General features: G+C 52.9%; 1 long non-coding RNA gene across 1 annotated transcript; it reads right to left on the bottom strand.

The window, feature by feature from the left end:
* Positions 1-6,730: 6,730 nt before the first annotated feature.
* On the bottom strand, positions 6,731-10,295 carry LOC135281884 (uncharacterized). Its single transcript, XR_010348323.1, has 3 exons — positions 10,230-10,295; positions 8,846-8,962; positions 6,731-6,894 (listed from the first exon to the last, which is right to left on the bottom strand). It is a non-coding gene; the product is annotated as an uncharacterized LOC135281884 (long non-coding RNA).
* Between the last annotated feature and the right edge of the window lie 4,914 nt (positions 10,296-15,209).

The following is a 15,209-nucleotide window of genomic DNA, read 5'->3' as shown; positions in this document are numbered from 1 at the left end:
AATCAGGCTTTTCCTCTACTTGTTGAGCTGTTTGAATTGCACTTCTCTGGGATGAGGTGGGGCAGGGCATCTTCTTGAGCATAAAGAAGGGACTGCAGAACTCGTGTTGGGACCACATGGGGACTGATGATGGGGAAATTCACAGCAGATTTGGTGCTCGAGCCTGATGGACTCATCTCCTGCTGGGATGCTCCCTTGCATCCCTCATTCCTCTGGCATCAGGGAGAGCTTTTATAGAGGGAATACACAGCACTCAGCCACCCTACTGTCATTGCTCAGGCTTCCTGCATGGCCTTGCTGGCTGTAGCCTCTTCCAGCCCTTGGGAGACCCCCAACAGAGCTTTTCCACCCAATTTTACAGAGAAACCAGGAGAGGAGGTGTCCAGAGACCAGAGTTGCAGGAAGCTGTCATGGGCACATCCATGGGGTCCTCTGGAACCACCAAAACCACACTGGGAAAGAGGAGCTTCCACATGAAGGCATTTAGCGTCTCCTCATGGGAGCTTCTCCCCCCAAAATCATGAGTCATGGCGAGTAATTCCAACCCAAACAGAGCACCTGGACACTCAGCCTTCAACCACAAAGAGATGCACAGGGAGCAAACCTCCCCTCTGTAGCTGGAAAGTGAAGAGTGGGCTGGGGCTGGGCTCTGTAGCCCCACGGGAAGGTTTGTGCTGGCTTCCAGCGCTCTCCCAGCCCGGCTCCCGCCCCGTGCCTTTATCTGCTTGGGGAGCAGGGATGTGCCAGATCGCCTGCATATGCAAGATGTGGGCACGCAGAGCTGGAAGAAGAAAGTTTCCCCTAAAGCATCTGATTTTCAAAAGAAATGAGGCACGCGCCAGCAAGCAGAAGCAGCGAGCGCGGCACGCTCGGCGCGGCAGAGCACTGCCTGAACACGAACCATCCCCAGCCACTGCCTGGCTCTGGAGCAGAGCTGATGCAAACTGAGCAGAGGTCTTATTCTCTGGGGAAATAACTAAAAATAGTCATTACTCCTGCTTCCCTGGGAATAACACACCCGCTGCCAGGGCTGGGTGATCTAACCCAGCAAGTGAAAGCACGGTGTGGCTCGTCCAGCTCGGGGTCTGCCGCTGTGGAATGGGATTGGGAAGTGATCTCTGCCCCAAGAGCCACAGATGAAGAGCCAGCTAGGGGAAACAACGTGCAGCTCTACTGCAAAACAGAAAAAACCCTTCTGATATTAATGGGATGCACTTGCCAGGATCGCTGAGTCTAAATTAGGGTCTGCCCTGGGCAAAGCACCTCCCCAGGGCTGAAGGGAGCTTGTGAGATCAAGCACTGCCATCACAGGACTGACACCCCAAGTGCCAGCTGGGAGGGCTCTGAAGCACCCAGGCACTAATTCCCATTGCATTCCCCAGTGCTGTAAACTGGGAAGGGATTGCAGCTGGGAGGAGGTGGTGGCTGTGTGTGCTCCTGCTGCTCTTGCTGCTGCTGGATCAGGTCCTGCCCACCTTGTACCAAAGGGTTCAGCCCTTTCCCCAAGGCTGGTGTCTCTGCAGGCTGAGCCCAGCCTTTTGAGGCACAGGGATTCAGCTCAGGCACCCCAGGAAGGTGACACCCTGGCTGGGACTGGTGCCAGCCCTCTGCTCAGGGAGGCAGGGCTGGGCTGGCTTGTGGTGGGAGGTGGGAGGTGTGGGGGCAGCCCAGGTGTCCGTGCTGGATCTGCATCCCTGCAACTGTGACTCAGTGCTGCAGGCAAATCAGGATTTGGGGCTGGGCTGTGGGCAGCAGCTTCACCTTCCATGCACAGCTGAGGCTGTGGTGCCACCAGGGTTGGGGTTCACTCCTGATTTTCTTTTCCTTGGAGCCCTCAGGTGAGTGGGGACCTGCTGCTGATCCAATCAGGGAAAAGCTGCCAGTTTTGGTGCTTTTTGAGATGCCAGGACCCATCTCTGCCTGCAGATGGAACAGCCACTCTGTGGCAAACCTTGGCTCTCCTCAATGCACACACATGGTGACAGAGATATTTCATGAACATGGCTCCCCATGTGTCCTTTTCCCAGGATTCAGCCTTTTTCTGCAGCAGAACAGCCCCACTGACAGCCCAGGCTCCCTGAGGGGCCCAGCTTTGCTCCCTCTCACACTGTGGATGGGTGAAGGTGTGAAACTGCAGCTCACTGCTCCTCTGCCCTGCTCTGGAGGATTTATTGAGGGAGATTTACTGCTGAAGCCCAGACCACAGAGTCCCTGAGTGTGGAGCTGGCTCCCTGAGACAGGGATTTCATTTAGAGCCCTCTGCAGAGCTGTCACTGTGATATAGAGCCTGTGGTGCTGGATGTGGCCCTGTGGCAGGGCTGGAGCAGCCCTTTGGCATCCCAGCAGGGCTGGGAGTATTTCAAAGTGACAGGTGCCCTCTGCAAACAGAGCCCCAGTGTCAGGGACCAAAGGCAAACTCCTGATCCAACCCGAAATGGAGGGTTTGGGAAGCCCAAGACCTGGGGGGAGATGTTGTTACCTGCTCTGGCTGTGCTCACCTGCTCTCTGCATCCCTGGACGCTCAGCTCAGGCTGGGACAAGGCTCCAGTTTGGGGCACAGGGTCCCTGGGGTGTCTGCTCTCATGCACGGGGCTGGAGCAGCCTCCAGCATCTCCTGGGTACCAGTGGCATCACTCCTTGGGCAGGGTGCTCCTGGTGTGGCTGGGGAAAGGAAAAGCACAGGGAGGTTATTTTGTGTCCCATCTGAGGAGCTGGGAAAGGATGGGCTTGGACAGCTGGCTCTGACAGCACAGCCAGCCCCTATTCCTTGGTCCCCAGGGAGTTCCTGGCCTCTCAATGCCATCCCCAGCATGGCCTGTCACACTCACAGTGTGACATCCCACCCTGAGCCCTGTCTCCTCTCAGGGGGATAAAGCAGCTCATTAGCTAAACGAGCTTAAGTCATTAAAATAAAAAAGGCAGAAAAGAAAAAGGCAGGACAGTGAGATTCTGATACTAGGGGATCAGTGAAGCTTAATGGATTTACCACCAGATATTTCCCCATCAGCAGTGCTGGAGCTGCTCAGCTCCAGGCTGGATTGATGTCACACACCTTTCTCTGGGCAGAGCTGCTTTTACCAGCCAGACTTTCTTTCCTTGGCTACACTACTGTGTTCCTGGTTTAATTTTAGAATTATAAAACAAGTTTGTACTCAGAAAAACTGCCTGATCACTCATGGAAAATCTGCAGTCCAGGAGTATTTCACAGGCCAGTATGGAGCTAATGCTTTTTGCTGATGTACTTCACTTGGCAGCTTGAAGAGGGCTTTTTTGGTACATTGAAGGATTATTATTTATTTTTTCCTGGCTATTTATTTATTTGCATGACTTAACATGGCACAGACTGCCCTAAAATGGAGCCCAGTGCCTGCACTCCACCGTGCTGGCTTTGCTCTGGGTGCTGCACGTGGGCTGCCAGATTGCAAAATTCCCTCCCAACAAGAGAGACAGGAGCAGCAGCCTTGGCTCCTGCCTCTCCAGGGGGGAGGATTTGCTGCCTTCCTCTGCCTCGCACAACCTGAAAATCCTCCCCAGAGCAGAGCAGCTGCCCCGTGCTGCTCCACCAGCCCAGGGGCCGGTTTGCAGGGAGCCCCAGGGCAGAGCTGCCTCTGCTGGGCGCAGCACGGGGGTCCCAGGGGGCTGGTGGGGAGCTGCAGCACGGCTGGGACCTGCCCAATGGCCCTGTGGGTTAGTGGGGACTGGTGCAGGGCACAGCCCCCCGGACCAGCCCAGCAGGACCAGCAGCACCAGGGAGATGCTGCCCCTGCTCACTGCACTGTGCAGGGAGAGCTGAGCTGGAGCAAACCCTCCAAGATGCTGCTCCAGCCTCAAGTCCCAACCTGCACACTCTGGAACTCTGATTTACTTCTACCCCAGAAAGTCTGTGTTGCCATAATACAGCACAGCCCTGCTGATCACAAACTCAGCAGCTCGATTTCTCCCCCACCACCCTGGCCCTGTGGAGGCAGCCTCTGCTTTTCCAGCTGCTGTGGCAATCACCAACCCCCCAGTCTGAGTTTTCTTCCATCACCTCATTTCTGCTAAGAAATTAGCAGAATTATTCCCTTATTCCCCTCAAGAGTATTTGTTATTCCTTGCAATAGGGACATCTCTCCTCCCAGCAGAATCTTGGCTGCCCTGGGCTTGCAGGATCACTAAAACCAGAGCTGTTGGTCCTCTGCAATACCTGAACACAGCCAGGAATCTGACTGGCTTTCACACAGCAGGGTGAGCAGTCTGGGGGTCTCTCCTTGCCCTGGCCCCATCTCAGAGGGAGGTTTTGTCCTCCTGCTCCCCAGCTCCTGCTGCTTTGCTGAGATTTAACAGTAAATATTTGTTCTGCTCCCCTCTTGAGGACAAATGGCATTTGGAGCCACCAGGTGTGCCATGATGCTCCCCAGAGCGTGGTGGGCTTTGGGCAGATCTGTGGGCAGGCCTGTCTGCCCACAGGAGGATTCAGAAGATGATTAAAAGTATTCACTTATCTGCCTGTGCATCTCGGGGTAACCACAGGTTCTATAAGCATTCCTCAATTAACACCTCAAAATGCCCTGGGAAGTGGCTAATGAGGCATTATCTCGTATTTTGGGTGCTTTAATTGAGAAGTGGTGAGGCTCAGGAGTAGCTCAAGGCCCTGTTGGGATTGGAGGCACGTGGTCACTGCCCATCCAAAACATTTCCACTGCCACCCCCAGCTCCAGAGCTGGGCAAAGTGGCAGGGAAATACCCTGGGAATCTCTGCTGGATGGTGGATATCTCCCCACCTCTGCTTGTGATCCTGTTACGCTGCTCATGGTGCCCAGGGAGCTTCTTGGTCCCACTGTCTTCTCCTGCATGGCCAGAGCAGCATGGCTCAGGGCCCACTCTCTCTGACATGGGGAATTCACCATTCCTGGTCCTGCATGGGAAAGCAGGTCCTGTGTGGGAGAACGGGCACAAAGATTCCTCCCAACCACCCTTCCACACACTGGCACCTCTGCTCCTGCTGTGTGAGGGTGCTTGGGCATCCTGAGCCAAGGTAATGGCCACGCAAAGGGAAAAACACAGCTCTCTCCCCTGGCTGTGGAGACATCCCTGGATATCCCTAGATGGAGAAGTCTTGGGGAAGATCAGCTTTTCTCTTCAGCACCATTTAAAAAAGGAGAAATGTGCTAGGAAGACCTAGCCCTGCAAGCCCCTCCTGGGTGATTAGCCCTGCTGCAGCACCAAGGATGAGTCTTAGTAACTCAGCCCCGAGTTGTGCTGTCCAGCAGCTGGGACAGACAGAGCTGGGCATTTTCACAGACTGAGGCACCTCTGCATGTCAAAAATGCAGCTGTTGAGGACACATGGCTACCTAGGCTAGGTTTTGCATCAATGCATCAGTGTCCTGCATCCTGCAGGGGAGGATCTGTGCTCATCTCCTCTGAAAGCTCTCTCAGGACATGGCCCATCGTGGCACTGTCAGATAAGGAGCAGTGGGGACAGCTCAGCCCACAGCAGCAAACCCCCGTGCAGGGAGGCAGTGTGTGTGGGCACAGCCCCTCCCCTGCAGCTTTCCCACCACCACTTCCTTCCTCCTGGATTGGGAATAGGGAAGGAGGATGCCAGCCCTCCTGCCCGGGGCTGCTGGGAGCCCAGCGAGCTGCAGCCTGAGTTTGTGCTGCCTGAAGGAACAAATCTGGACAGCCCAGGAGGGCACTGCCAGCATGTCCCACAAGGGACAGATGGCCACCTTGCCCAGCTAGCAGGGGGCACCACAACACTGAGGGAAAAAGCAGCAAATTTGTTCTCAGCTTTGGCAGCAGAGATGAGTTCCAGCTGTGAAATGGGGTGGGAAGGGAGACCCCAACTCCATTTAAAATATTTACTGCCCAGCATGTGCATGGCTTGGTGCTGGGCAGGGCTGCCTGAGATGCTGCCTGGAAGGTGGATCAGGTGTGGAAGGGGGTGATGTCCCCCCAGCACTGACACCCAGGTGCTGCCTGCCCGGGATGGGCACGTCCTGGGTCCCTCACAGTCCCGCAGTCCATCCCATATGGTCACAGCCCTGCTCCCCCATGCCTGTCACACTGCTGGATATTTGCTCAGAAAACTCTTCTGTTCCTGCCTCTGGTCCCCCCTTGCCAGATGCAGACATGGCTGGGGCTCCCTGGTACCCCCACAAACCCTGACACCCACCAATTGCTCTGACCCTCCACAGCTATTTCACTCCATCTGAGCGGAGCTGGTTGCTATTTCTCAGCATTTAGGATCACAGAGATATCCCATTACCTTTCAGGCTCAGGTGGAAAACAACAGAGGATAAATTTTTAAGAGGAGAGCCCTGGGGTCGTGGCTGGGCAGCGTGGCACAGCCCGGGAGGGCTCAGGTCTGCTCCCCACCAACCCCTCAGAGCTGCCACTGCCACAAACCACCGACTCCCCAGCTGCTGCACCAATCCAAATTTCCTCCTCGAGCCCTGAGAGGGGACAGAAAAGCAAGCAAACCCATGACACACCAACCTCTGCCCATCAGATGGGAGCTGGACCAGGCCCCGTGTGCCGGCACGCAGTGACAGCTCTGCCGGCGCTCTGCTGAGAGAATTTTGGGCAGCTCTCCATGCGTGGCTCACGCCAGCTCCCTTCCCAGCTACACAGCACTGCCCAGGATGCTGGGGGACAGATAAAAACCACAATACTCACGTCGGAGCACTGTGCCTGTGTCTGTTCCTCGGCTCCTGGAGCTGGGTTTAGGTCGCGATCAGGAGTCGGTCATCTGGGACACGGCAGACAGGAGTGAGCAGTGTGGGTGAACTTGCACAGACAATAAGCCCTAATTTTTCCTTGCAGCCAGACTGGTTCTACTGGTTTGCGTTTCTTTGCCCCAGCAGCAGAAAGGAGGCTCAGCTTGGCTAAAGCTGCCCAACAGGTTCTGCTGTAACACAAAAAGTGGCAAGACCAGTATGGTGTGAACCCAGATAGAGATTTGATTGTTTTCCCATAATTACAGCTCAGCCTGCGCTGTTGGTTGAAGTCAATCACATTAGCAAACAGACCCTTTTAAATAATTCATCCAGCATTAAGATGGGAAGTTCTTTTTGTACAAGTTTTATACAACTTGGCATCTTTTGAGAAGAGGAAAAAAAAAAAAGAAATGTGACAGCAGCAGCAGCATCCGACTAAACTAGAGTGGCACAGCCCAGGGCACAGAACAAACCCCAGCCCCAACACTGGGGAGAGGGAAAGGGATGTGCCCAAATTGACACAAATGGCTGCCTCAAATGCAGGATGAAAGCCCATGATCATCCTGGATTTTCTTCTGGGGGCCCTTTGCAGTGGCTGGGGATGCTTTAGGGACAAGTGAGGAAGGGTTGGGTGACTTGGGCTCTGATCCTGGCCAACCCTAGCTCAGCCCGGGATTCCTCCCAGCTCCAGCTGCTGACACAAGCAGCTTTCACCCTAAACCGTGGGCTGGTGGAGCCGAGGGCAAAATGGACACTTCCCGAGCCTTTGAAGTACAGCTACTTCAGCATCCCCTGGGGGAAATGCTGGCACGGATTCCCCTGCCCAGGCTGGGCAGGGACAGCCTTGCCCCGCAGTGCTGCAGACAGCAGCAGCGCCAGGAAAAAGCAGGAGATGCCCTCGCTCCCCATCAGCCGGGCAGTGATAAAAAGGAACAGAAACTTGTTGCCCACGTGTGTGGGACCCGGGCAGCACATCCTGCTCTGCCAAAAGCCGCCCTGCGAGCGGGGCCCTGCTGAGCTGGCACAGCCACCGCCGAGCGCCGCTCCGGCTCGGGAGGGACGCGTCCCTCTTGCTTAATAGGACACGTAACCCGAGCAGGGAGGCTTCCCTGCGACATTTCCAGAGATAGGGACAGCTCCTGTGGAAGGGGTTTGGAGCACTGAGGCTGAGCTGCTCCTCCTCTGAGCGATGCCATGCCAGCATCCCCAGGGCTCGGTGCCCAGCCAGCAGCTCGGACCCTCTGCTGCCCTGAAGTCTCCTCCATCCACCAGCAGCGATGCTGCCAGGCTGCCTCACACCCCAGCTGCTGAGCTGGCTCCTCAGCCATCCCAGCAGAGCACTGAGCATCCTTGGCACTGTTTTCCCTGTGGCAATCACATCTCTCAAACGGTGGCTTCGGGCTTTGCTCCCGCTCCCGGACAGGTCGGGCAGGTGGGGGCAGCTGGGGCTCCCAGGAATGTGGCTGCACACCCATTCCATGGAAATGGGTGGCAGGTAAACAAGCAGCTGCTCAGCAAGCCGTGGTCCTGGGCAGACCTGTAGGGGCTGTTTGGTGATTGCTCTACGTGCATGAAATTCCTGACTCATTCCTCTGCAACACAGCACAAAGTTAAGGGGGTGTTTTCCATCCAAGCCTTCTTATGAGCCACCTGCAATGGGCAGAGGGAAGCTCTTGGCCTTAATATTCCCTCTTTCCTTTTGAACCCTTTGTTTTATTGTCGGATATGACAATTAGAGATCGAGTGCTTGATGTGGCCTGGCACCTCAGGCTGATGCTTGCGGTGGTGGAATTAATGGCAACCACATGGAAGAGAGGTCCCTGCTCAGACCAGCCTGGTGACATCATGGGAGGGGCAGTGGGGTACCTGGGAGGTGTGGGGCTTGGGGAGATCACCTGCAGCAGCCAGACCTCTGAGCAGTGACACTGGGAGGGACCTGGGGCACGGGCACCATCCCACACCTGCCTCCAGCAGTTCCAGGGCAGCTCTGCCTGGAGCATCAAGGAGAGAAACACCCAAAGAAGGGTTTAAGGGAGCTGCTTGTGGGTCTGGGGAGGCTTGAGGCAGAGCAGCTGTCTGGAAGTGTTTTGCTGGTGCACAAGAAGGCAGAATGGACATTTCTGGGAATCATCTCCATGTTACCTCCTCTTGTCTTGCAGGTGTCTACTGATGATCACACAGATTGCTCACAGAAAGCAAGGCTTGTCTGCTTCCTGGCTGAAGAGCCAAAAGATGTGGGCAGGAAGGGATTTCTTTAATCTAGGGAATTGAAAAAAAGAAATTCAAGTCCATTTTATAGAAGGAAAAAAATAAGAAAAGAAACACAAATCCACAGATGCAATGTGAAGGTATTTGCTCAAGGCTGAGACAGGTGGCTGCAAATGGAAAGCCAGGGGGATGACAGGGCACCTTCACTGGACAAGACAAGAAGGACGTTCAGTAGGTTCCAGCCTGCTTTCTGGATATGTAGTGGGGAAACTGCTCTAATGGTGAGAGAACTCATCCCCCCCACAAAAGCAAAGGATAAGAGCAAGTTAGGCTTTCAGGAAAAGCTGGTCAACAAAATTAACATCTGTTATGGATGCAGCTTATCCTTCACTCCACAGGATCAATAGAATGAAAAAAAAAACCCCTGTTTCAGGAAGGAAAACACATTATTTATTCCTATTGAAGGGGACAGCACAGGGCACTAAGGACACCCAGGGGAGGTGTTCCCTATGGGCTGGGCTGCTGGAGCACAGAGCAGAGCTGGAGATCAGATGCTGGCACACCCAGAGCCCAAGCCACCAGGTGATTTCACAGTGACACGGCCAGAGCTGGAGGCCGGCATCCTGCAGCATCCCTGGGACAGGACTGGGCTGGAATGGGCTCCTGGGCCTGGATGTGGATGGAGGCCCCGGGTGAGGATGCTGTTCAAGCCCTTCAGGGTGCTGACAAAACCATCCCCACCTCATCAGAGTAACTCATAGACACGAGGGATCAGGCAAACAGCTTCTCTGGGACAATGTGCCAGCACCTGGAGGATTTCTCCCTGATATTTAATCTAATCCCACCCTCTGCCAGTTTGGAGCCGTTCCCTCTGGTCCTGTCACTCGTCACACGGCAGACTGGGGACACTTCACACACACTTTTCACCAAATCCCATCAGAGCAACCCCAAAAGAGTTCTTGCAGCAGGAACAAGCACATGGGAACAGCATCGCTGGGCAGACGCTTCTCCACAGAAACAAAGACAAAAATATAAAGATGAGGTGGATCAACGGTACCAGGCGGGTGCTGGGGTGAGAGAAGGAAATATTCCCTCGGTGATCCGCCCCATCGCCAGGAACCCCGAGCGGGCTCTGGCAGGACACGCTGTGTGCAGCACGCACATAGCAGGCAGCTTCCACCAGAGGCTGCTCGATGGCTTCGGAACAGCTCTGCCCGCAGCTGCCTGCACGGGACACAGCCCGGGACAGGGTTTGGGAGCCACAAGCTCGGAGGGCTCCCAGACCCTGGGCAGCACCCGAGGGATGGAGCATCCTTACCTGCAGGACCAGGGCAGGGAGGCTGCTGGCTGCTTCTCTCACCTTGGAAAGGTGGAAAGGCTCTGTAAGAGCAAGACAAGGAGAGGCTTAGCTAAACCGGTAGTTTTCTGGTGTTATGAGCATTTAAATTGCACTAAATAACAAAGGCAACCTTTGTGGGCTCTGGTTGTGCCATTTCTCCCTGGATTTGCATGGGGTCACACTGGGTGACACAGGGTGCAGGTGAGTGAGAGATGCTTTAACCCTGCAGGTCACCCACACATCTCAGAAATGTGCACAGAAAAAGCTACCTTGAATTTGCATTACTAAAAGACACAAAACCACATCAGCTGGGAAAAGGGCAGCCAGGTGTGGGGATTTTCTCTCAGCTGGAAGGAAAAGCAGATGAGCCCTTTCCACTCTGGCTGAGCTTTCCTTCACCTTCTCCAACCTGCCCCATCTGGGCTGCAAATGCCCTGGGTGTACAGCTCTTGCCTTCCAAGGTGCTGGGAATGTGCAGCAGAGAACAAAGACATCATCAAACTGGGTGGCAGCTGCTCTCAATGATCTGCAAAGGGGTGCTGGGAAGGCAACTGTCCATGCCAGGCTTTGGCACAACTTGTCTAGTCAGGAAACACCTTGTAAGTTTTGTGATCCCACCTAAATTCACCTGTTTCTGTTGCTGTTGGTCACATTTTGCCAATAAACAAAAGTTTAAATATTTTATACCCTGTAAAAATTTGTCTGTCTGTGTGGATGGCTTGCAGAGCTCGGGGTGCCTGGCTCCCTCATGAGGATGCTGAGGGCTGGTGTGCCAAAAGTTGAAACAAACTCTTTTAAACTTTACAAAAATGTTCTTTTTTGGACTCACCCATCTTTATGTCAGCTCTCAGCCAGCAGCAGCTCAGCCCAGTCTGGGGGTACACAAATGAGTTCAGCTGTTGGGGTTTCTCTCTCACCTCTGCCTTCCCCTCCTTCTGCAAGGGGGAGATTGATGCAATTGGGGTTTTGTGACCATTTCCTCTCTCACATGAAAACATGTAGGGGGAGTTCACAGCTGGCTCCCACTGCCCAGGGATGGAGGACAGCCAGGCAGCCCCTCTTCCAACTTGCATTCCCATCCAGGCTGGACCAGGATGCCAATCTTGGCAAACTTGCCCAAAATTCCTCATTTTTTCTGTGCGTAGAAGGGAGCCAGGTCTTTTTCCAGCTGGCTCCCACTTGACTAAACCAAGGAGGACCCTGCTGTCCTCTGACACATCCTGGCTCTCTTTTAAGCAGTCATGACCCATAGTTTGAGAAACTCTGCACTTAATAGTCCTTCCTGTCTCTTACTCCTCCATCTCTGCTCTGTCTCCTGCAATATCCATTTTCCCTTGCCCCTCCCTCCTCCCCTGGCCAAAAAGAAGTAAAAAATTAAGTGTGAATTTCAGAGCAAAAGATGTTTTTGTGGTTTTTTTTTTTATTTTGCAGAGACACTGAGAAGTGAAGGCAAAACCCTTCCCATAAATTACAGTTCCATGAAAATGGCTCAAATTGCATGGAGTTTGCAAATCACAGAAGATGCAAATGTCAATTGAAGAAACTCTGGCAGTAAATATTTTTCTCAACTGCTTCGTTAGCAAAACTTTTCACTGGAAAGGCTCCTACTCTTGAGAGCTGGGGAAGGATGACAGCTCTTAGGCTTTAAATGTTTCACCCATAACACACAACTGTGTCATTTATCCCTCTGTAATTAATCAATCAATAATATATCAATATTAAACACAAGAAAATTTATTTTGAACTTCATTTCTGGCACAGATCCTTGGAAAGAAAGAAGCTTCATAGCTCTCCTTGGCTGTCCCTGATGTGTTATCTCCAGTGTGGCAGCACCTGAAGATCCAACATAGGAACCTTGAATGTGCCAGAGTTGGGTTTTTTTTCTGTTTCCATCTCATCTTTCCCATGATGGAAAACCAGCAGGAAACCATGTCACAATAAAAAGCAGGAATGTGATGATCTGCATGTGTCCAGTTGAAATGGAAAGAGCAAATATTGAACCAGCTGTGGAGCATCTAATCCACTGATCCATCACTGGTTTTTCACCAATCTCTAACTAAATAATAATGTTTTTTAAGGAAAAAAAACACCCTAGAAAATAAAATTCTGTAGTTTGCAGGGGTGGGTGATCAACTTTTAGGCAACCTACAGTTGCTCTCCACCAAGTGTGGCACTGTCAGCGTGGTGTACATGGCTGTGCCATGTCTGGGGTTTGTGTCCCTTCCTCCTGAGCACAGACAAAGACAACATCACCACAAGTATTTAAAAGAACCTCTACAGAATCCTTCTCCAAGTGTGAAAACTCCTTTGTGGAATGTGCTAGATTTGGGCCAACTTCTCCCCCACAAGGGCTGTGTCCAATTCAGAGCCTTCCAGGATGGGTTGTTGCAGGCTCCCCTTGCCTGCCCTGCTCCCGTGCCTTGCTGTGGGATGGATGGGATGGAGCTTGGCACAGGGGGGTGGCTGGATGGATCCTGCAAACCTTCCTTCTGCCCTGCATCTGCCCAGGCTGCCTGGAGGGCTCAGAGCACACCCACCCTAATAAAATCACTGGGTGCCCCCCAGGAGCCTTCCCCTCACACAACTCATTTGGGGAAGTGTTTTAGCACATTCCTCTCCATCACCTGGTAAAAGCAACACCCACTCTGTGCTTTTTGCAGCACAGAATGTGAACCTGGGAGTGAAGGGCTTCGCTACCTGCCCCCACGCTGGCCTGGCTGCTCCCAGCCCCATGATTTATGCTTTGATTTGGGAATGCCTCTTCCTGCCAGGTGATCACATGGGTCCTTGCCTGCACATTTTTGTATTTGCTTTTGCTTCCCTTGCCTCCCTGCTCCCCCCTCAGAATGGTTTTCATTTTTATTAAAGCAATTTATTCTGGCGGTTGCCAAAAGCTTATCGGGTTCGGCGCACGTTCAGACAAGTTGAGCACGGTGATTTTGGAGGTGGGGGGTGCTTGGGGTGAAGAAAATGAATGAAAGCAACTCCAAAAAGGCAGTTGAGCAGGGCTGGAGTGATCATGGCCCAGCTCCAGCACCAAGATTTCGGCTCCAGTTGAGGGTGGAGGTCAGGAGCAAGACAGTCTGCATGGAGCTGGAGAGGACCAAAAAAAGGTCAAAGGGAATGGGGGGAGCTATGTCCACCCCCTCGAGCTGCTTGCCATGTGGCCACTGCCAACCTGGAGCTGCTGGTATTTAAAATGGCACGTAGAGAGGCGTCCCTCCTCCCTCAGAGCTATGTTAATGAGCATCCTGTTAAGAAACTCCTTGGAAACTTCAAGTGAAGACAAATTCTCTTGGTTGATAAATTAATTTTCTCCCTTTGCTTGACCCGTCAGTCTGTGCTGCCAGCAACGTTCCCATTAGCTTTGGCGGAGTTTGCCAACATCTGCTGAGATCCAAGACCCATAGAAATCCACTGGAGCCTTTCCATGGGTCTCGAGGAGCTTTGGGTCAAGTCTTCAGCCTGTGGGATGGGGCTGGGGGTCTGTGTGCTGGCTGCCTGCACGGAGCCTGCCGGTGAGTGATGAGCTGCTGAACAATGTCTTCATCTCCGGGCAGGGCTGGGAGGAGGGACGGGGATGCTAACTGGAACCAGCCTGAAATGAAGTCATTTGTTTCGCCACGCTGTTTCCCTTCTCCTGAAGGTTCCCGGGGAGGGAAGTGGAGCTCACAGGCAGTGATGTCCGCAAAAGCCCAGGGCTCTGTTTGGTTGTGTTAAAGCTTCACGACCTCTGAGGACGTCGCCCAGCTCCAAATATTGCCCCACAGCGTCGGTCCCACCACAAGAGACCTCCCACTGCTGCTTTCCTGCAAACACCATGGCTCTGCTGGGAAAGGGCTGTGGCAAATGCCAGCAGCATGAGGCAAAGCACAGCCCCCGGGAAGGCTGCCCTGTCCTGCCCAAAGAGAGTGAAAAATCTCCGCACTGACAGTTTTCAAGCGCTCCTCGCGAGGCAGCTGAACACGGCCTTTATCAGCATATGAGAGCTTGCAAAGATAACGCTTCAAAGGAAACACGTTCTAAATACACCTTTAAAAGCCTTAAAATGTAATTCCATAAATGTTTGTGTTACTCGGGCAAGAGATAAAGCCAAGTGGTATTACTGAATTGTAGTGGGGCTCAATACCTGCAAACTTCCCTCGTGTCCCTATCAGATGAATGGTTCACTTATTAATCTGTATCTGGGTGCAGTGGAGCCCTTTCCTTTCCCCACAATCTTTTCCCCCATCTCTGTGTGCTGGCCACTTTGCTGCTCTGACAGGACCTTGGTGTGGGTGTGAATCCCAGCAGGATTGTGTCTCTGGCTTGATAGAAGAACCCTGTCCCTGCAGCCTCACCCCACTCCTGGAGATTAACAACACCCCCAAGGCTGTGGAGAAATAACAAAAAGCAATTGTCACTTAATTGGTGATGCCGATTCCAGTGGTTTGGAAGTGGCTGATCAGTTTTTGCTCTGCTGTTGGGGGATCAGGACTGTGATGTCTCCCTGTCCCAAAGGACGGACTGCAAGGCCATATTTCCATAGGTTTAGATTAGGGATTAACAACAAATTCTCTCCTGTGAGGGTGGTGAGTCTCAGGCTGCCCATAGAAACCATAACTGCCCCATCCCTGGAAGTGTTCAAGGCCAGGGTGGACAGGGTTTGGAGCAACCTGGAATAGTGGAAGGTGTCCATGGCCATGGCAGGGAGTTGGAATGAGATGGCCTTTAAGGTCTCTTCCAACCCAAACCATTCTGTCCTTTTATGATATTTCAGCATTATAAAATCTGTAGGAGACATTCCTGACACCCAAGGACTGTGAGGTAAAAATATTCAATTTCAGGTTTTTTCTTTGTATTAAAGAAATAAAATCAGAAAGACAGGACAGAAGCAGCCTGAATTTAAATCCTTCCAAATACTGTGATCAAATGAAAATGACTCCCACTAACACAATTCCAGAGAGGCTTGGCCCTGAC

Source organism: Passer domesticus, chromosome 16 (genome assembly GCF_036417665.1).
Source record: "Passer domesticus isolate bPasDom1 chromosome 16, bPasDom1.hap1, whole genome shotgun sequence".
Taxonomy (NCBI): domain Eukaryota; kingdom Metazoa; phylum Chordata; class Aves; order Passeriformes; family Passeridae; genus Passer; species Passer domesticus.
This window is presented reverse-complemented; position numbering and strand designations above follow the sequence as displayed.